This window comes from Bufo bufo, chromosome 1, assembly GCF_905171765.1.
Source record: "Bufo bufo chromosome 1, aBufBuf1.1, whole genome shotgun sequence".
Lineage (NCBI taxonomy): Eukaryota > Metazoa > Chordata > Amphibia > Anura > Bufonidae > Bufo > Bufo bufo.
Window position 1 is genome coordinate 829,351,514 of NC_053389.1, and position 22,955 is coordinate 829,374,468.

Sequence of the window (22,955 nt, forward strand, 5' to 3'; positions counted from 1 at the left end):
CAATTTTAATTTTGTTGTTTAACCTGTCTACTAGGAACAGCAGTGGTACTATACACCCAAAAATTGATGAATTTCACCCGAAAATATTAATATTTTATTTATTTTTTAACAGACCTACTAGGTATAGCAGTGGTACTATACACCCAAAAATTGGGGAAATTCATCCGAAATGATATAAAGTAAAATACGTACAAATAAAAAATTAAAAATTATTTATGAGGTGGAGTTCCATATGGAGTAGGAGTTTGAGGAGGCGGTGGACGTAGCAGAGTAGGTGGAAGCGGCAGTGGAGGAGGACGAGGTAGCCAACACAGTTTTTAATTTAATTTTTAAAAATTAGGGTACACTCTAAAAGAGTGTGAAATATCCAAAATACAAGAATGAGCAATTGCGCTGCAGTATAACAATGGCTAGTTAGTGCCGGTATACATGTCTATTCTGCACAAGGTACGGACAAGTCCTGAGGGATCCATGCCTGGTTTATTTTAATGAACGTGAGCTTGTCCACATTGGCTGTGGACAGGCGGCTGCACTTGTCTGTGATAACGCCCCCTGCCGTGCTAAACACACTTTCAGATAATACACTGGCTGCAGGGTAGGCCAGCACCTCCAAAACGTAAAGGCTAAGCTCAGGCCATGTACCCAATTTGGAGACCCAGAAGTTGAAGAGGGGAGACCGGTCATTCAGTACATGTAGGCGTGTGCACGCATACTGCTCCACCATGTTGGTGAAATGCTGCCTCCCGCTAAGACGTCCCATATCAGCTGGTGGTGCTGGTTGTTGTGGCGTGCTGACAAAGCTTTTCCACATTTCAGCCATGCTAACTCTGACTTCTGAGGTGCTGGCGGTGCCCCAGCTGCATTGGCGACCTCTTCCTTGTCCTCTGCCTTCTCCTTGTGCTTCCACTGTGCCCCTCGCTGTCAGGTGGGAATGCCACCAGCAGCGCGTCTACCAGCGTGCGATTGTACTTACGCATCTTACGATCACGCTCCAGTGAGGGAATTAAGGACGCTACGATGTCCTTGTAACGAGGATCCAGCAGCGTGGCCATCCAGTAATCAGCACAAGTTAGAATGTGGGCAACTCGGCGGTCTTTGAGAAGACACTGCAGCATGTAATCTCTCATGTGTGCCAGGCTGCCCAGAGGCAACGAAAAGCTGTCCTCTGTGGGTAGTGTATCGTCTGTGTCCTCTGTATCCCCCCATCCACACACCAGTGATGACCATGAGCTGGTCTGGGTGCCACCCTGCTGTGAACATGGTTTCTCCTCCTCCATCTCCTCCTCCTCATCCCCCACCACCTCGTCATCCTCCAGAACTGTGCGAAATGATCCCTCTTCCTCCTCCTCCACCTGTGCCACATCCTCTTCCATCATCGCCAGGAGCGTTTTTTCAAGGAGGCATAAAAGTGGGATAGTAACGCAGAGAACGGCGTTATCGGCACTGGCCATGTTGGTGGAGTACTCAAAACAGCACAACAAGGAACACAGGTCTCAGATGGAGGCCCAGTCATTGGTGGTGAAGTGGTACTGTTCCGCCGAGCTACTCACCCGTGCGTGCTGCAGCTGAAACTCCACTATGGCCTGCTGCTGCTCGCACAGTCTGGCCAGCATGTGCAAGGTGGAGTTCCACCTTGTGGGCACGTCGCATATGAGGCGGTGAGCTGGAAGGCCGAAGTTACGCTGCAGTACTGACAGGCGAGCAGCAGCTGGGTGAGAACGCTGAAAGCGCGCACAGCAGTTCTGACATATCTGGGAAATTTTTAAGGAATCTCTGCACCATCAAATTCAGTACATGCACCAGGCAAGGGATGTGTGTCAAACCGGCTAGTCCCAGAGCTGCTATGAGATTTCGTCCATTATCGCACACCACCAGGCCGGGCTTGAGGCTGACTGGCACAAACCACTCATCGGTCTGCTGTTTAAGGCCCATCGACAGCTCCTGCGCGGTGTGGGGTTTGTCCCCCAAACAGATACGTTTTAAAACTGCCTGCTGTTGTTTACCCCTGGCTGTGCTGAAGTTGGTGGTGAAGGTGTTACGCTGACCGGATGAGGAGCTGGTAGAGGATGAAAAAGCAGAGTAGAAGGAGGATGCAACAGGAGGCAAACTGAAGCGCCCTGCAATCTTCGGTGGTGGAAGGACATGCGCCAAACTGCTATCGGCCTGAGGCCCAGCCGCCACTGCATTTACCCAGTGTGCTGTTATGGAGATATAATGTCCCTGACCGTGCTTACTGGTCCACAAATCCGTAGTCAGGTGCACCTTGCCACAGATGGCATTGCGCAGTGCACACCTAATTTTGTCCCCTACTTGGTTGTGCAGGGAAGGGATGGCTCGCCTTGAAAAGTAGTGGCGGCTTGGCACGACGTACTGTGGGACAGCCACCACCATAAGGCTTGAAAAATGATCTGTCTCCACCAGACGGAATGACAGCATTTCAAAGGCCAATAATTTAGAAATGCATTCAGGGCTAGGGATCGCGGGTGGGTAAGGGGGTACTTTCTCTTCCTCTCCAGCGTTTGGGAGATGGAGAGCTGAACGGTTCCGTGAGACATTGTGGAGATGCTTGATGACCCAGGTGTTGGTGTTGCTGGCAGATCCTCTGTTTGCGGGTTGGCAGGTGGCACTGTCACTCCAAAGGTGGATGAAGAGGTCGAGACTGCAGCAGAAGAGGAAGCAGGAGGAGCCAGAGACCTTTCTTGGTTTTTGAGGTGTCTACTTCACTGCAGCTCGTGCTTTGCACTTAAATGCCTGGTCATGCAGGTTGTGCTAAGATTGAGAATGTTTATGCCTCGCTTCAGGCTCTGATTGCACAGCGTGCAAACCACTTGTGTCTTGTCGTCAGCACATTGTCTGAAGAACTCCCACGCCAGGGAACTCCTTGGAGCTGGCTTTGGTGTGCTCGGTCCCTTGCTATGGTCGGCAGTTGCAGGCGTACTGTCTAGAGGACGGCCGCTCCGCTCTTATTTATTTATTTATTTCACCAATCACTGGCAACAGGAGTCGTCCCAGAAGATTGGAAATTGGCAAATGTTGTGCCCATTCACAAGAAAGGTAGTAGGGAGGAATCGGGCAACTACAGGCCAGTAAGCCTGACATCAATAGTGGGGAAATTAATGGAAACCATACTTAAGGAGAGGATTGTGGACCATCTAAAATCCCATGGATTGAAAGATGAAAAACACCATGGGTTTACTTCAGGGAGATCATGTCAAACTAATCTTATTGATTTCTTTGATTGGGTGACTAAAATAATAGATGGAGGAGGTGCAGTAGACATCGCTTATCTAGACTTTAGTAAGGCTTTTGATACTGTCCCACATAGAAGGCTTATCAATAAAGTGCAGTCATTGGGCTTGGACTCCCATATTGTTGAATGGATTAGGCAGTGGCTGAGGGACAGGCAACAGAGGGTTGTAGTCAATGGAGTATATTCAGACCAAGGTCTTGTTACCAGTGGGGTACCTCAGGGATCTGTTCTGGGACCCATATTGTTTAATATCTTTATCAGCGAAATTGCAGAAGGCCTCGATGGTAAGGTGTGTCTTTTTGCTGATGACACAACGATTTGTAACAGGGTTGATGTTCCTGGAGGAATATACCAAATGGAAAAGGACTTAGGAAAACTAGAGGAATGGTCAAAAATATGGCAACTAAAATTTAATGTTGATAAGTGCAAGATAATGCACCTGGGACGTAAAAAACCCAAGAGCAGAATATAAAATCAGTGATACAGTCCTAACCTCAGTATCTGAGGAAAGGGATTTAGGGGTCATTATTTCAGAAGACTTAAAGGTAGGCAGACAATGTCATAGAGCAGCAGGAAATGCTAGCAGAATGCTTGGGTGTATAGCAAGAGGAATTACCAGTAGAAAGAGAAAGGTGCTCATGCCGCTCTACAGAGCACTAGTGAGACCTCATCTGGAGTATTGTGCGCAGTACTGGAGACCATATCTCCAGAAGGATATTGATACTTTGGAGAGAGTTCAGATAAGAGCTGCTAAACTGGTACATGGATTGCAGGATAAAACTTACCAGGAAAGATTAAAGGACCTTAACATGTATAGCTTGGAAGAAAGACGAGACAGAGGGGATATGATAGAAACTTTTAAATACATAAAGGGAATCAACAAGGTAAAAGAGGAAAGAATATTTAAAAGAAGAAAAACTGCTACAAGAGGACATAGTTTTAAATTAGAGGGGCAAAGGTTTAAAAGTAATATCAGGAAGTATTACTTTACTGAGAGAGTAGTGGATGCATGGAATAGCCTTCCTGCAGAAGTGGCAGCTGCAAATACATTGGAGGAGTTTAAGCATGCATGGGATAGGCATAAGGCCATCCTTCATATAAGATAGGGCCAGGGGCTATCCATAGTATTTAGTATATTGGGCAGACTAGATGGGCCAAATGGTTCTTATCTGCCGACACATTCTATGTTTCTATGTTTCTTGCACCCTGCTCCCTCTTCTGCTGTGCTGGTGGCTCTGTGAGACCACCTCCTCTTCCTCTGAACTACATAGGTCACTTGCATGACTTAGATTCCATGTGGGGTCAAGGACCTCATTGTCCTCCACATCATCTTCTACAAAGTCTTCACCCCTGCCTTCCATGTTGGTCTGCACACTTTCGAAAGCCCTAGCAGTTGGCACCTGTGTTTTGCCATCACCTGAGACGTTCAGTGATGGTCCTCCTATGTACTCATCTTGAAATTTAAGTGGTTGGGCATCGGTGCACTCAATCTCTATCACTTTTGGGGCAGGGCTAGGTGGATGGCCATAGGGAAACCCTGCTAACAGAGTCATCAAAAAGCAGAAGAGACTGCTGCATGACTAGGGGCTCAGACTGCTTGGCTGATTTGCAAGAGGGTGAGGTGAAAGACTGATGGACATCGGCTGCAGGTGCCAACTGTGGTCTTTCAGCAGGAGACTGGGTGGGAGACAATGTAAAGGAACTGGATCCACTGTCAGCAACCCAATCTACTATCGCCTGTACTTGTTCAGGCCTCACCATTCGTAGAGCAGCATTAGGCCCGACCAAATACCGCTGCAGGTTCTGTCGCCTACTCGCCCCTGAGGAAGGGGTTTCACTTGTGCGTGTAGCTGGCACAGATCGACCACGTCCTCTCCCTGCACCAGGATCTCCACCAGCAGCACCACGACCTGGGCCACATCCCTAATCTGACGCTCTCCTCTTATTTCTCGAATTTAGGATCGTGCATTAAATGGGTGTTTAATTAATATTAGAATAGAACGACAGTATGTTAAGGGTGTATCTCACACGGCCTGAACCAGACTAGGCCTAAATTAAAGATTTATTTGCCCAAAATGGCTGTATTTCAAATTCCTGAATCAAACCCCTGTATGTGAAGGGTGTATCTCACACGGCCTGAACTAGACTAGGCCTCAATTAAAGATTTTTTTAACCAAAATGGCTGTATTTCAAATACCTGAATCAAACCCCTGTATGTAAAGGGTGTATCTCACACGGCCTGAACCAGACTTGGCCTCAATTAAAGATTTGTTTGGCCAAAATGGCTGTATTTCAAATACCTGAATCAAACCCCTGTATGTAGAGGGTGTATCTCACACGGCCTGAACCAGTGTAGGCCTGAATTAAATATTTCTTTGCCCAAAATGGCTGTATTTCAAATGCCTGACTCAAACCCCTGTATGTTAGGTAGAGGGTGTATCTCACACGGCCTGAACCAGTGTATGCCTGAATTAAAGATTTATTTGCCCAAAATGGCTGTATTTCAAATGCCTGAATCAAACCCCTGTATGTAGAGGGTATATCTCACACGGCCTAAATCAGTGTAGGCCTGAATTAAAGATTTCTTTGCCCAAAATGGTTGTATTTCAAATGTCTGAATCAAACCCCTGTATTTAGAGGGTGTATCTCACACGGCCTGACCCACTGTAGGCCTGAGTTAAAGATGTCTTTGCCCAAAATGGCTGTATTTAAAATACCTGAATCAAACCCCTGTATGTAGAGGGTGTATCTCACACGGCCTGAACCAGTGTAGGCCTGAATTAAATATTTATTTGCCCAAAATGGCTGTATTTCAAATGCCTGACTCAAACCCCTGTATGTAGAGGGGTATCTCACAGGGCCTGAACCAGTGTAGGCCTGAATTAAAGATTTATTTGCCCAAAATGGCTGTATTTTAAATGCCTGAATCAAACCCCTGTATGTAGAGGGTATATCTCACACGGCCTAAATCAGTGTAGGCCTGAATTAAAGATTTCTTTGCCCAAAATGGCTGTATTTCAAATGTCTGAATCAAACCCCTGTATGTAGAGGGTGTATCTCACACAGCCTGAACCACTGTAGACCTGAATTAAAGATTTATTTGCCCAAAATGGCTGTATTTCAAATGGCTGTATTTCAAATGCCTGAATCAAACCCCTATATGTAGAGGGTGTATCTAACACGGCCTGACCCACTGTAGGCCTGAATTAAAGATGTATTTGCCCAAAATGGCTGTATTTCAAATACCTGAATCAAACCCCTGTATGTAGAGGGTGTATCTCACACGGCCTGACCCACTGTAGGCCTGAATTAAAGATTTCTTTGCCCAAAATGACTGTATTTCAAATCACTGAATCAAACCCCTGTATGTAGCGGGTGTATCTCACACGGCCTGAACCAGTGTAGGCCTGAATTAAATATTTATTTGCCCAAAATGGCTGTATTTCAAATGCCTGAATCAAACCTCTGTATGTAGAGGGTGTATCTCACACGGCCTGAACCAGTGTAGGCCTGAATTCGATATTGGTACACCAAATGGCGGTATTTAAAATCTCTGAATGTAACCCAAATGTATTAAGGGTGTATCTCACAATGACATCTGCATCAAAGGCTGCCAACTAAAATTCTTTTGCCCAAACAAGTGTTTGTTTAACAACTGAATTTGACAGCAGTATATTAAGCCTGTAATTTTACACGTGCTGATGCTGCAAGGCCTGAAAATAGTGGTTTTTGGCAAAAAAGTGTGTTTTTAAATCCCCAGAAATTGATGGGTGTATTTCTAGCTTAAATTGCACACTGACTAATCCAGATGTTGTAGATTGCCAAAAAATAGTTTTTTGGGTAACAGAATATGAAAGCTGTATATATTAAACTTGAATTTAACACTTGCAGATCTGGAAAATACAGTTTTTTTGGAAAAAAGTGTGCTTTTAAAACTCCAGAAAATGATGGGTGTATTTCTAGCTTAAATTGCACACTGACTAATCCAGATGTTGTAGATTATGTTAGGTAGAGGGTGTATCTCACACGGCCTGAACCAGTGTATGCCTGAATTAAAGATTTATTTGCCCAAAATGGCTGTATTTCAAATGCCTGAATCAAACCCCTGTATGTAGAGGGTATATCTCACACGGCCTAAATCAGTGTAGGCCTGAATTAAAGATTTCTTTGCCCAAAATGGTTGTATTTCAAATGTCTGAATCAAACCCCTGTATTTAGAGGGTGTATCTCACACGGCCTGACCCACTGTAGGCCTGAGTTAAAGATGTCTTTGCCCAAAATGGCTGTATTTAAAATACCTGAATCAAACCCCTGTATGTAGAGGGTGTATCTCACACGGCCTGAACCAGTGTAGGCCTGAATTAAATATTTATTTGCCCAAAATAGCTGTATTTCAAATGCCTGACTCAAACCCCTGTATGTAGAGGGGTATCTCACAGGGCCTGAACCAGTGTAGGCCTGAATTAAAGATTTATTTGCCCAAAATGGCTGTATTTTAAATGCCTGAATCAAACCCCTGTATGTAGAGGGTATATCTCACACGGCCTAAATCAGTGTAGGCCTGAATTAAAGATTTCTTTGCCCAAAATGGCTGTATTTCAAATGTCTGAATCAAACCCCTGTATGTAGAGGGTGTATCTCACACAGCCTGAACCACTGTAGACCTGAATTAAAGATTTATTTGCCCAAAATGGCTGTATTTCAAATGGCTGTATTTCAAATGCCTGAATCAAACCCCTATATGTAGAGGGTGTATCTAACACGGCCTGACCCACTGTAGGCCTGAATTAAAGATGTATTTGCCCAAAATGGCTGTATTTCAAATACCTGAATCAAACCCCTGTATGTAGAGGGTGTATCTCACACGGCCTGACCCACTGTAGGCCTGAATTAAAGATTTCTTTGCCCAAAATGACTGTATTTCAAATCACTGAATCAAACCCCTGTATGTAGCGGGTGTATCTCACACGGCCTGAACCAGTGTAGGCCTGAATTAAATATTTATTTGCCCAAAATGGCTGTATTTCAAATGCCTGAATCAAACCTCTGTATGTAGAGGGTGTATCTCACACGGCCTGAACCAGTGTAGGCCTGAATTCGATATTGGTACACCAAATGGCGGTATTTAAAATCTCTGAATGTAACCCAAATGTATTAAGGGTGTATCTCACAATGACATCTGCATCAAAGGCTGCCAACTAAAATTCTTTTGCCCAAACAAGTGTTTGTTTAACAACTGAATTTGACAGCAGTATATTAAGCCTGTAATTTTACACGTGCTGATGCTGCAAGGCCTGAAAATAGTGGTTTTTGGCAAAAAAGTGTGTTTTTAAATCCCCAGAAATTGATGGGTGTATTTCTAGCTTAAATTGCACACTGACTAATCCAGATGGTGTAGATTGCCAAAAAATAGTTTTTTGGGTAACAGAATATGAAAGCTGTATATATTAAACTTGAATTTAACACTTGCAGATCTGGAAAATACAGTTTTTTTGGAAAAAAGTGTGCTTTTAAAACTCCAGAAAATGATGGGTGTATTTCTAGCTTAAATTGCACACTGACTAATCCAGATGTTGTAGATTGCCAAAAAAAAGTGTTTTTTTTTGTAACAGAATATGAAAGCTGTATATATTAAACTTGAATTTAACACTTGCAGATCAGGAAAATAGTGCTTTTTGGCAAAAAAAAAGTGTGTTTTTAAAACCCCAGAAAATGATGGCTATATTTCTAGCTTAAATTGCAAACTGACTAATCCAGATGTTGTAGATTGCCCAAAAAATTTTGATTTTCAATGTCCCAAAAGCTCAGATGCAGTGCTGGTGCACTGAGCTTGTATAAAATGGCGGCCACGGCCCACGTAACGAACAGACGGATAAAAGTTGTTGTTTTTTGGTCAATGGGCTCAGGGCAGGGTAAAACGATAGTGCCCTGCACTCACACAACTATTTGTCTGTAGATCGCTGAGTTAGATTCTCTCCTATTCTCTCCCTGAATCATCAGTTCATCAGCATCCTCTCCCTACACTGATCAGAGCAGAGTGACGTGCAGCGCTACGTGACTCCAGCTTATATAGAGCCTGGGTCACATGCTGCACTGGCCAATCACAGCCATGCCATTAGTAGGCATGGCTGTGATGGCTTCTAAGGTCAGACAGTTAACCGCTTGTTGATTGGCTGCTGTGCAGCCTTTCAAAATGCGCCAAGAAAGCGCCGAACACCGAACTTGTGTGTACTTCTACTAAGTATTTGGTGACTGCAAATCTGACCTGAAGGTTTTTCAGGTTCGCCTGCCATTAAAGTGAATGGGGTTCGCCGCAAACTTGCAAACCCATCCGGTCGATGTTCGTCCATCACTACTGGTGACCCTCAAAAACATTTGGAGCAAGGGCCTGCTGATCTGACCATCTAAAACCTTAGGGGCGAGGGTCTTCTGCCACATTGGTGACTCTAGATAACCTCTGGGCAATTGCACATCCCCGTGATGACGACAATTCATTTGGATGTCTGCCCTATCAACTTTCGATGTTCTTTTCTGCGCCTACCATGGTGATCACGGTTAACGTGGAATCATGGCTCGATGCCGGAAAGGAAGCTTGAGAAAGGGATACCACATCCAAGGGAGGTCAATGGATGAAATCTGATTGGCTGTTGTTGCCTTGCCCCTTTTTTTTCTTAATTGTGAACCACCCAGAGAGGGTGGGTCAAGTTAATAAAGCGCAAGCATCCAAGTAAGGCAGCAGGCACGCGGCAATTACCCACTCCCGACACGGGGAGGTAATGATGATAAATAACAATACAGCACTCCTATGCGGCCCTGTTATTGGAATGAGTACACTTTCCGTTAACGAGGATCTATTGGAGGGCAAGTCTGGTGCCAGCAGCCGACTTGCTCCCGGCCTCCGCAACGTTCACCCAGTGTGCCATCATGGTGAGGATTGTGTTGACCAGACTCTTGGCTACTGAGACTGGACTTGTAGGTGAGCGCCTGCTGCCACTTTGTTGACTCTAGATAACTTCTAGGCGATCGCACATCCTCTCCACCAGAGGAATGAGAGACGAGAAGTTATCTTTGTAGCGGGGGTCGAGAAGGGTGAACCACTAGTAATTTGTTTTGTCTAAAATGCGTATAATGTGCGGGTCGTGGGAAAGGCAGCCTAACATGAAGTCAGCCATGTGTGCCAGATTACCAACAGGCAAGACTTTGCTGTCATCATCAGAAGGTAAGCTGACCCTGTAAATGATTGTAGGTAAAGGGCCTGCAGGTGACCTGACCCTGTAAAACATTATATGCGAGGGCTTGCAGTTGAGCTGACCCTGTAAAACATTATATGCGAGGGCCTGCAGTTGAACTGACCCTGTAAAACATTATATGCGAGGGCCTGCAGTTGAGCTGACCCTGTAAAACATTATGCGAGGGCCTGCAGGTGAGCTGAATCTGTAAAACATTATATGCAAGGGCCTGCAGTTAAGCTGAACCTGTAAAACATTATATGCGAGGGCCTGCTGCTGAGCTGACCCTCTAAAACATTAGGGGCAAGGGCCTGCTGGTGAGCTGATGCTCTAAAACATTATATGCAAGTGCCTGCAGGTGAGCTTACGCTGTAAAACATTATATGCGAGTGCATGCTATACAGCTGATGCTCTAAAACATTATATGCGAGTTCATGCTGTACAGCTGACGCTCTAAAACATTATTTTCAAGTGCATGTTGTTCAGCTGACCCTATTAAAAAAAATTGAGTTGAGGGCCTGCAGTTGAGCTGACCCTATTAAAAATAATTAGAGTGGAGGGAATATATACAATCTGGATGAGGAGGAGGAGAAAACAAGATTCAACCATATACTCTTTTTTTGTGGTGGAAAAGGTGCCCTACAGTAGATTGGGTACATAATAAATGATAGATTGAAATTGTCTTTATGTTCATCATCAGCTCAGCTCTCCTCTGGTGGAGTTGAGAAGTCAGGGGCAATCCAGGCCTTGTTCATTTTTATCTGAGTCAACCTGTCAGCATTGCCAGTGGACAAGCGGATACGCCTATCTGTTATAATGCCACCAGCAGCACTAAATACACGCTCAGACAAAACGCTGGCGGCAGGGAAGGTCAGAACCTCCAAGTTGTAGAACGCAAGTTCATGCCACGTGTCCAGCTTGGACACCAAGTAGTTGTAAGGCACTGAGGGATCATTTAGGATGCTGACACGGTCTGCTATGTATTCTTTTACCATGTTCCAAAACTTTTCCCTCCTTGTACCACTAGGCCTAGCTTCAGGGTGAGGTTGCTGTCATGGTGTCATGAAAGTGTCCCATGCTTAGGAGAGTGTTGCCCTGCCTTTGTTGGAACTGCTGTGTGTTCCCCTTGTCTCCCTTCCTCGGTTGCCTAAGGAAGTATGGACTCTGCCGGCAGCGTTGTCAGATGGAAAATTTTGGAGAAATCTCTCAACAAGTACCTTCTGGTATTGCACCATTTTACTCATCCTCTCTACCACAGGAATTAGAGAAGAGAAGTTATCTTTGTAGCGGGGGTCAAGAAGGGTAAACACCCAGTAATCCGTGTTATCTAAAATGCGTATAACACGAGTGTGCCGGCATACATACATAATTCCTCTGGGTAGCCATTTTGTATGCTTCTGGCCTATGTAAAAGAACAGTGAACTCTGATCTTCCTGAAGCCTGGGTCAAGTATGATATAGATGGACACTTTTATTACCACTACTCTGTGATGCCGGCTATAAAAGGTCATAAAGGCTATACCAGGCCCAGCTCATCTTGTCCTATAAGATAAAGATCAGCTCGCTGTCAAGCCTGGCTGGAGCGTGACATCATTAATTTCCAGGTCTGGTTTGAGGAGAGCTAATAGCCCTTAATTAGCTCTGGGCATAAAACCAGTCCACTTTCATATTTCAGTTATGAATCAACTTATGCCCTTTCTGACACCAGATCCAGGCTCTACAGAGTATTGTGATTAATTGGGTATCAAATATGACCAGAGGATGTGATTCTGTAGCTCACCTATGGGTGGTAGAAGAACTACAGGTCCCAGCATTACCGTGTGTGGTCTCATTCTGTATTTAAATAAATAAGGATCGCAAATATGTATTCTGTATAAAAATATGCCGATGTATCAGGGAGATACGGGCTTAAGTATAATCCTCATTAGTGTTGAGCGCGAATATTCGAAAAGCGAATTTTTTTAACGAATATCGCAATTTCGAGATTTCGCGAATATTTCGAATATAGTGCTATATATTCGTAAAAACGAATATTCTTTTTTTTTTTTTTAACAAAATTACAGTACACATATAATTGATTGTTTCCCAAAGGTCCAAAAGCTCAGAACTTAGTCACATTGCCGAGAAAGTGATAAAGTTGCGAATCTTCGTAAGGCGATTATATTAGCGCATAGGCGAATATCTGCACTTGTCCCAGAACAGAGGCAAAGGGCTTTGCATTCATACTTTAGTGAATTGAGTTGCGAATCTTCCTAAAGCGATAATATTAGCGCACAGGCGAATATCAGCACTTGTCCCCAGAACAGAAAGGCAAAGGCCTGTGCATTCATATAGTATAGCACCATATTCGCGAATATTTAGAACTTCGAAAATTTCGACTTACGAATATTCGTATTTTTTATTTTAGTTTCCACAGTACAGATTACATTCATCTGTACTCTGTCAACTACTTTCATCACCCCCCACTGTATCTCGATTGTTTCCCAAAGGTCCAAAAGCTCAGATCTTAGTCACATTGCCGAGAAAGTGATTGAGGTGCGAATATTCGTAAGGCGATTATATTAGCGCATAGGCGAATATCTGCACTTGTCCCAGAACAGAGGCAAAGGACTTTGCATTCATACTTTAGTGAATTGAGTTGCGAATCTTCCTAAGGCGATAATATTAGCGCACAGGCGAATATCAGCACTTGTCCCCAGAACAGAAAGGCAAAGGCCTGTGCATTCATATAGTATAGCACCATATTCGCGAATATTTAGAACTTCGAAAATTTCGACTTACGAATATTCGTATTTTTTATTTTAGTTTCCACAGTACAGATTACATTCATCTGTACTCTGTCAACTACTTTCATCACCCCCCACTGTATCTCGATTGTTTCCCAAAGGTCCAAAAGCTCAGATCTTAGTCACATTGCCGAGAAAGTGATTGAGGTGCGAATATTCGTAAGGCGATTATATTAGCGCATAGGCGAATATCTGCACTTGTCCCAGAACAGAGGCAAAGGACTTTGCATTCATACTTTAGTGAATTGAGTTGCGAATCTTCCTAAGGCGATAATATTAGCGCACAGGCGAATATCAGCACTTGTCCCCAGAACAGAAAGGCAAAGGCCTGTGCATTCATATAGTATAGCACCATATTCGCGAATATTTAGAACTTCGAAAATTTCGACTTACGAATATTCGTATTTTTTATTTTAGTTTCCACAGTACAGATTACATTCATCTGTACTCTGTCAACTACTTTCATCACCCCCCACTGTATCTCGATTGTTTCCCAAAGGTCCAAAAGCTCAGATCTTAGTCACATTGCCGAGAAAGTGATTGAGGTGCGAATATTCGTAAGGCGATTATATTAGCGCATAGGCGAATATCTGCACTTGTCCCAGAACAGAGGCAAAGGACTTTGCATTCATACTTTAGTGAATTGAGTTGCGAATCTTCCTAAGGCGATAATATTAGCGCACAGGCGAATATCAGCACTTGTCCCCAGAACAGAAAGGCAAAGGCCTGTGCATTCATATAGTATAGCACCATATTCGCGAATATTTAGAACTTCGAAAATTTCGACTTACGAATATTCGTATTTTTTATTTTAGTTTCCACAGTACAGATTACATTCATCTGTACTCTGTCAACTACTTTCATCACCCCCCACTGTATCTCGATTGTTTCCCAAAGGTCCAAAAGCTCAGATCTTAGTCACATTGCCGAGAAAGTGATTGAGGTGCGAATATTCGTAAGGCGATTATATTAGCGCATAGGCGAATATCTGCACTTGTCCCAGAACAGAGGCAAAGGACTTTGCATTCATACTTTAGTGAATTGAGTTGCGAATCTTCCTAAGGCGATAATATTAGCGCACAGGCGAATATCAGCACTTGTCCCCAGAACAGAAAGGCAAAGGCCTGTGCATTCATATAGTATAGCACCATATTCGCGAATATTTAGAACTTCGAAAATTTCGACTTACGAATATTCGTATTTTTTATTTTAGTTTCCACAGTACAGATTACATTCATCTGTACTCTGTCAACTACTTTCATCACCCCCCACTGTATCTCGATTGTTTCCCAAAGGTCCAAAAGCTCAGATCTTAGTCACATTGCCGAGAAAGTGATTGAGGCGCGAATATTCGTAATGCGATTTTATTAGCGCATAGGCGAGTATCGGCTCTTCGTGAGGACACTAATCCCTCCCTCATTTTAGATTGTGGGCCAATGAGAAGGAGTCCAACAGGTTAGCAACATCCCTAGCAACCAATCAGAAAGTTGCCCACCCCATTACTATATAAGATTTTGTCACGGCATCCATTTTGTGCAGTTTCATGTGGTGGTGATTGAGAGAGGAGCTTGGAACTGTGCAGTGCTTTGCTTTTTTAAAAGCAAATTACAAATCGAATTGTTTAATCTGATAGTGTTAGATAGGGTAGGTTAGTGTAGCTGATAGGTTAAAGATTAGGGTACAGAGTTAGGAGAAAAATAATAATTTATTTAGGTTAGTGAATAGATTAGTGCAGCTGATAGTTTCTAGTGCAGGGTGCAGTGTAGGGCCTAGTTAGGAGAAATATAATAATTTAGGTTAGTGAATAGTTAGCTGATAGTTTCTAGTGCAGAGTGCAGTGTAGGGCCTAGTTAGGAGAAATATAATAATTTTGGTTAGTGAATATATTAGTTAGGTGATAGTTTCTAGTGAAGGGTGTAGGTTAGTTATAGTGTAGGCTTTAGTTTTCCTTTATTACTGTTTAGTTTGTGTCGTGTCAGTGTCTACGTCCTTTAGTGTAGTTTATTAGTTTTCCTTTATTACTGTTTAGTTTGTGTCGTGTCAGTGTCTACGTCCTTTGTTAGTTAAAAAAAAAAAAAGACAAAAAATTTTTTATTCGTTTTAGTGTTTTTCTTTTACTTGTTATTCGGTGTATTGTCCGCGTTGTTTTCTTTATTGTACGACAGTCCCCATCCCAATAAACTTATTCCCAAAATCAAATTATATTATTTAATTTTTCAATAAATTCAAAAAATAAAAATAATGAGGTCTTCACGAACAAGCAGCAGGGGTAGGAGAGTAGTTGGTCCCAGTGCTGGAGAGCTGCCAGCACGGGGCCGCTCCTCTACCCACCGAGGTGCGGACGCAGGTGTCAGGGGCGTCCGCCTTATTCGTGAATATTTTGGGACTGGCAGCAGGAGAATTACCTCACAGGATGCCGAGGAAGTTATGTCTCTCGTGGCACAAGGCAGTGCCACAGAGTCCTCTGCCCCGGCTCCGAGCAGCAGCTGCACTTCGTCTCCTGCAGGACCAACCCCCAGCCCCCAAGAATCGTCTCTGCTCCTGTTTGACAGCGACAGTGAGAGGGACATCTTGGGGGAGGTAATGCAGGAGGCTGATTTGCAGTTCAGTCCTGAGGGTCAGGACCTTATGGAAGGGATGGAGGAGGAGATGGAGGGGGTACCACCTGTATGTACCCCAGTGACATCCCTTCCAACAGGTGCGGGCGGTTTCAGCCAGCAAAACCCCACACCTAATCAGACCCAGGTGTCAGCGAGGGGACAGAGGAGCCAGATCAGGGGCCCCACGTCTGCTGTTCGCCTCAGTCCACCACTGGTTGGCCCGGTGTCTGACATATCGGGGGACGAAGAGGAGGGTGATCGAGAATGGGTGCCACCTCCCTTGTCAGGCATCAGCAGCAATGATGAGGAGGAAAGTAGGCACCAGAGGCAAATGGTGCGACAGGTTGCCAGTGAGCCCAGAGTCAGGGGCTCCACTGGTAATGGCAGTAGGAGGAGGCAGCAGCAGCCACCTCCACCTGTCCGCACCGAGCCCGAGCAGGCGCAAGTCAGCACCGCCCCATCTGACAGGAGGGTGGTGCGTAAGTCGCCTGTTTGGGCTTATTTCACCCTGGCACCAGATGATGCCACAATTGGCATTTGTAATCTGTGCCATGCCAGGGTGAGGAGAGGGAGGTCTGCGGCTCGGCTGGGTACCACTGCCCTCACCCAGCACCTGAGAGTCAACCACTGGCGGGAGTGGGAACAGATGCGGGGTGGTCACAGCAGTGGCGCCACCAGCAGTGCGCAGGGGACAGCAGCTCCTGCCACTGTTCTGCAGCCACCCCAACCACTTCCAACAAGGCGTTCCCACTCCCCCGCTCCCTCTCCTAGAGGTACTGGCATCCAGACCTCTGCCTCCACCGCACCCTCCTCTATGCCCTCCACTGCCGTCCAGCGCCAGCCCACGGTTGCTGACCTTTTTGAACGCACCGCGCCCTATGCCCCCGGGGACCGACGCGTGCGTTCACTCAATGGGCTCCTGGCAAGGGTTATCGCCCAACATCTGCTGCCCTTCAATCTTGTGGACAGCAATCCATTCCGGCAGATGTTGGAGCAGGCACAACCCAGATGGCGTGTCCCCAGCCGCCATTTCTTTGCCAGGACTGGCGTCCCTGCCCTACACCAGCACATTGTGCAGAATGTATCCCTGTCGCTGGATCATGCTGTCAGTGACAGGGTGCATCTGACAATGGATGCTTGGACCAGCAGGCATGGGCAGGGACGCTATATCAGTTTTACTGCCCATTGGGTTTCCCTCCGAGGCGCCGGGGAGGGAACGGCGGCATCAGACTTTGTGGTGCCGCCCCGGGGTGTCCAGGGGAGAACTGCTGCTCTCCCCTCACAAGCCACTGTCTCCACTGCTGCTGAGCCCCCCAGCAAGCGTCCCCGAAGCTACGCAAGTGTGGTGCACGTCCGCTCCCAGGCCGTGCTCCAGCTTGTGAGCTTAGGGGAACGGAGACACACTGGACCTGATGTTCTGGCCGCACTACTGTCTCTCCCTCCAAAACTTCTTTTTTTTTAAATGATATATTGATATATTATTAGATTAATTAATTTTCATTATGTAATTTGACTTAAATTGATTGTTACCAATCCAAAAACTAAATTAAATAGACACGCCGCATGCATCGGTAGTCAACAATTTATTCTTTAAAGCATATTGAGTCAGTATCAGAACACTGCGGCTACACAGCCAGCCTAACCGTGTGATGATTCCTACACGCCAGATGTCTTATTTCATTTATGGGCTTACCATGGCCTGTTGATTTCACATTAAGCAGTACACATTGCTGCTGCCAACTTTGAACCTGCTGCTGACTGACATGTCATATTTCATTTATGGGCTTACCATGGCCTGTTGATTTCCCATTCCGCAGTACACATTGCTGCTGCCAACTTTGAACGTGATGCTGTCTAAAATGTCTTATTTCATTTATGGGCTTACCATGGCCTGTTGATTTCCCATTAAGCAGTACACATTGCTGCTGCCAACTTTGAACCTGCTGCTGACTGACATGTCATATTTCATTTATGGGCTTACCATGGCCTGTTGATTTCCCATTCCGCAGTACACATTGCTGCTGCCAACTTTGAACGTGATGCTGTCTAAAATGTCTTATTTCATTTATGGGCTTACCATGGCCTGTTGATTTCCCATTAAGCAGTACACATTGCTGCTGAAAACTTAGAACCTGCTGCTGACTGACATGTCATATTTCATTTATGGGCTTACCATGGCCTGTTGATTTCCCATTCCGCAGTACACATTGCTGCTGACAACTTTGAACGTGATGCTGTCTAAAATGTCTTATTTCATTTATGGGCTTACCATGGCCTGTTGATTCCACATTCCGCAGTACACATTGCTGCTGCCAATTTTGAACCTGCTGCTGACTGACATGTCATATTTCATTTATGGGCTTACCATGGCCTGTTGATTTCCCATTCCGCAGTACACATTGATGCTGCCAACTTTGAACCTGCTGCTGACTGACATGTCATATTTCATTTATGGGCTTACCATGGCCTGTTCATTTCCCATTCCGCAGTACACATTGCTGCTGCCAACTTTGAACGTGATGCTGACTGACATGTCATATTTCATTTATGGGCTTACCACATGGCCTGTTGATTTCACATTCCGCAGTACACATTGCTGCTGCCAACTTTGAACCTGCTGCTGACTGACATGTCATATTTCATTTATGGGCTTACCATGGCCTGTTGATTTCCCATTCCGCAGTACACATTGCTGCTGACAACTTTGAACGTGATGCTGTCTAAAATGTCTTATTTCATTTATGGGCTTACCATGGCCTGTTGATTTCCCATTAAGCAGTACACATTGCTGCTGCCAACTTAGAACCTGCTGCTGACTGACATGTCATATTTCATTTATGGGCTTACCATGGCCTGTTGATTTCCCATTCCGCAGTACACATTGATGCTGCCAACTTTGAACCTGCTGCTGACTGACATGTCATATTTCATTTATGGGCTTACCATGGCCTGTTCATTTCCCATTCCGCAGTACACATTGCTGCTGCCAACTTTGAACGTGATGCTGACTGACATGTCATATTTCATTTATGGGCTTACCACATGGCCTGTTGATTTCACATCCGCAGTACACATTGCTGCTGCCAACTTTGAACCTGCTGCTGACTGACATGTCATATTTCATTTATGGGCTTACCATGGCCTGTTGATTTCCCATTCCGCAGTACACATTGCTGCTGACAACTTTGAACGTGATGCTGTCTAAAATGTCTTATTTCATTTATGGGCTTACCATGGCCTGTTGATTTCCCATTAAGCAGTACACATTGCTGCTGCCAACTTAGAACCTGCTGCTGACTGACATGTCATATTTCATTTATGGGCTTACCATGGCCTGTTGATTTCCCATTCCGCAGTACACATTGATGCTGCCAACTTTGAACCTGCTGCTGACTGACATGTCATATTTCATTTATGGCCTTACCATGGCCTGTTCATTTCCCATTCCGCAGTACACATTGCTGCTGCCAACTTTGAACGTGATGCTGACTGACATGTCATATTTCATTTATGGGCTTACCACATGGCCTGTTGATTTCACATTCCGCAGTACACATTGCTGCTGCCAACTTTGAACCTGCTGCTGACTGACATGTCATATTTCATTTATGGGCTTACCATGGCCTGTTGATTTCCCATTCCGCAGTACACATTGCTGCTGACAACTTTGAACGTGATGCTGTCTAAAATGTCTTATTTCATTTATGGGCTTACCACATGGCCTGTTGATTTCACATTCCGCAGTACACATTGATGCTGCCAACTTTGAACCTGCTGCTGACTGACATGTCATATTTCATTTATGGGCTTACCATGGCCTGTTGATTCCACATTCCGCAGTACACATTGCTGCTGCCAACTTTGAACCTGCTGCTGACTGACATGTCATATTTCATTTATGGGCTTACCATGGCCTGTTGATTTCCCATTCCGCAGTACACATTGATGCTGCCAACTTTGAACCTGCTGCTGACTGACATGTCATATTTCATTTATGGGCTTACCATGGCCTGTTCATTTCCCATTCCGCAGTACACATTGCTGTTACCAACTTTGAACGTGATGCTGACTGACATGTCATATTTCATTTATGGGCTTACCATGGCCTGTTGATTCCACATTCCGCAGTACACATTGCTGCTGCCAACTTTGAACCTGCTGCTGACTGACATGTCATATTTCATTTATGGGCTTACCATGGCCTGTTGATTCCACATTCCGCAGTACACATTGCTGCTGCCAACTTTGAACCTGCTGCTGACTGACATGTCATATTTCATTTATGGGCTTACCATGGCCTGTTGATTTCCCATTCCGCAGTACACATTGCTGCTGCCAACTTTGAACGTGATGCTGTCTAAAATGTCTTATTTCATTTATGGGCTTACCATGGCCTGTTGATTTCCCATTCCTCAGTACACATTGCTGCTGCCAACTTTGAACGTGATGCTGTCTGTCCTGATAAGTTATTCAGAGCTATGTTTAGGCCTTTTACTAGACATTTTCCATCTTCCATCCTGTTGATGCTGCTATTGAATTTGCTGATCAGGCTGATTTTGGTTTAGTCCTTACACTACATCATTATATTTAAATGTTGATTATGCATTTCCTACTGAGTTGTGCCAAGTTATGTTTAGACCTTATGCTCAACCATTTCAAACTTCCATCTTGTTGATGCTGCATCTGTCTATCCTGAACATGTAGTTATAATTACTCTTTATTCTTCAATTTTATCATTAAATTATGATGCTGCCTATCCTGCAGGATTAGGCGAAAATAATGTAGACCTTTTACTAGCCTACTACCAATTAAGCATATTAGGTGATGTGCATCTCTGTAATGAGAAGGGGTGTGGTCTAATGACATCAACACCCTATATCAGGTGTGCATAATTATTAGGCAACTTCCTTTCGTTTGGCAAAATTGGTCAAAAGAAGGACTTGACAGGCTCAGAAAAGTCAAAAATTGTGAGATATCTTGCAGAGGAATGCAGCACTCTTAAAATTGCAAAGCTTCTGAAGTGTGATCATCGAACAATCAAGCGTTTCATTCAAAATAGTCAACAGGGTTGCAAGAAGCGTGTGGAAAAACCAAGGCGCAAAATAACTGCCCATGAACTGAGAAAAGTCAAGCGTGCAGCTGCCAAGATGCCACTTGCCACCAGTTTGGCCATATTTCAGAGCTGCAACATCATTGGAGTGCCCAAAAGCACAAGGTGTGCAATACTCAGAGACATGGCCAAGGTAAGAAAGGCTGAAAGACGACCACTACTGAACAAGACACACAAGCTGCAACGTCAAGACTGGGCCAAGAAATATCTCAAGACTGATTTTTTGAAGGTTTTTTGGACTGATGAAATGAGAGTGAGTCTTGATGGGCCAGATGGATGGGCCCGTGGCTGGATTGGTAAAGGGCAGAGAGCTCCAGTCCGACTCAGACGCCAGCAAGGTGGAGGTAGAGTACTGGTTTGGGCTGGTATCATCAAAGATGAGCTTGTGGGGCCTTTTCGGGTTGAGGATGGAGTCAAGCTCAACTCCCAGTCCTACTGCCAGTTTCTGGAAGACACCTTCTTCAAGCAGTGGTACAGGAAGAAGTCTGCATCCTTCAAGAAAAACATGATTTTCATGCAGGACAATGCTCCATCACACGCGTCCAAGTACTCCACAGCGTGGCTGGCAAGAAAGGGTATAAAAGAAGAAAATCTAATGACATGGCCTCCTTGTTCCCCTGATCTGAACCCTATTGAGAACCTGTGGTCCATCATCAAATGTGAGATTTACAAGGAGGGAAAACAGTACACCTCTCTGAACAGTGCCTGGGAGGCTGTGGTTGCTGCTGCACGCAATGTTGATGGTGAACAGATCAAAACACTGACAGAATCCATGGATGGCAGGCTTTTGAGTGTCCTTTCAAAGAAAGGTGGCTATATTGGTCACTGATTTGTTTTTGTTTTGTTTTTGAATGTCAGAAATGTATATTTGTGAATGTTGAGATGTTATATTGGTTTCACTGGTAAAAATAAATAATTGAAATGGGTATATATTTGTTTTTTGGTAAGTTGCCTAATAATTATGCACAGTAATAGTCACCTGCACACACAGATATCCCCCTAAAATAGCTAAAACTAAAAACAAACTAAAAACTACTTCCAAAAATATTCAGCTTTGATATTAATGAGTTTTTTTGGTTCATTGAGAACATGGTTGTTGTTCAATAATAAAATTAATCCTCCAAAATACAACTTGCCTAATAATTCTGCACTCCCTGTACAGTCATGATACATAGTGCGTCAGGTAATTATCGGGGACATTACCACAACTTGGCATCTGAGGTACTATATATTTACGTTCTAGTATTCAAACACCCAACGCAGTGGGGTCCTCCGACACAGAATGCAAATGCCTAGATTGTAAGGAATGAAGTGAAGAGCTCCACTCTCCCCACACTTTCTGAAATTTACTTGGGCACTTTCTATGAATATATACCACTTCCTCCATACTCATTGCATGATTCATCAAGGTCTTCCATTGGCCTACCGTGGGAAGTCTTTCCGCCATCCACCTCAACACCACCGCCTTCCTAGCTAAGAAAAGAGCCTCCCCCAAGAATATTCTCTGATGATGTGTCCACTGTTCCTCCTCTAATATCCCCAGGATACATATTTTAGGGCTGAATTCTATCGAAACAGGCAACATTGTGGAGAGAATTTCTACAATTTTACCCCAAAAAGCTTGTAGGTATCTGCATCCCAAAAATCAAATACCAGAAATCAGCACTCTCCTCTTGACATCTATGACACCTGCTGCTGTGCATTATCCCCATTTTATACAATCTAAGAGGTGACTAATAGCTCCTATGCAATATGAACAATTGTGTCAGTTTATTATTTACCGATGGGGAGACCTTAGTAGGTACCAACATAGCCTCCTCCCAGTCTTCAGCCTCAAGATTTGGAATATTAGCCTTCAATTTCGCTTCTACCTCCAATGGTTGAAGAATCATGCGATCGCCCAGTAAATGTGTATACAGTATTGAAATAATGCCCTTAGGTCCCTGTCATCTCAGCACCCCTATCAAAGGATATTTAGAAA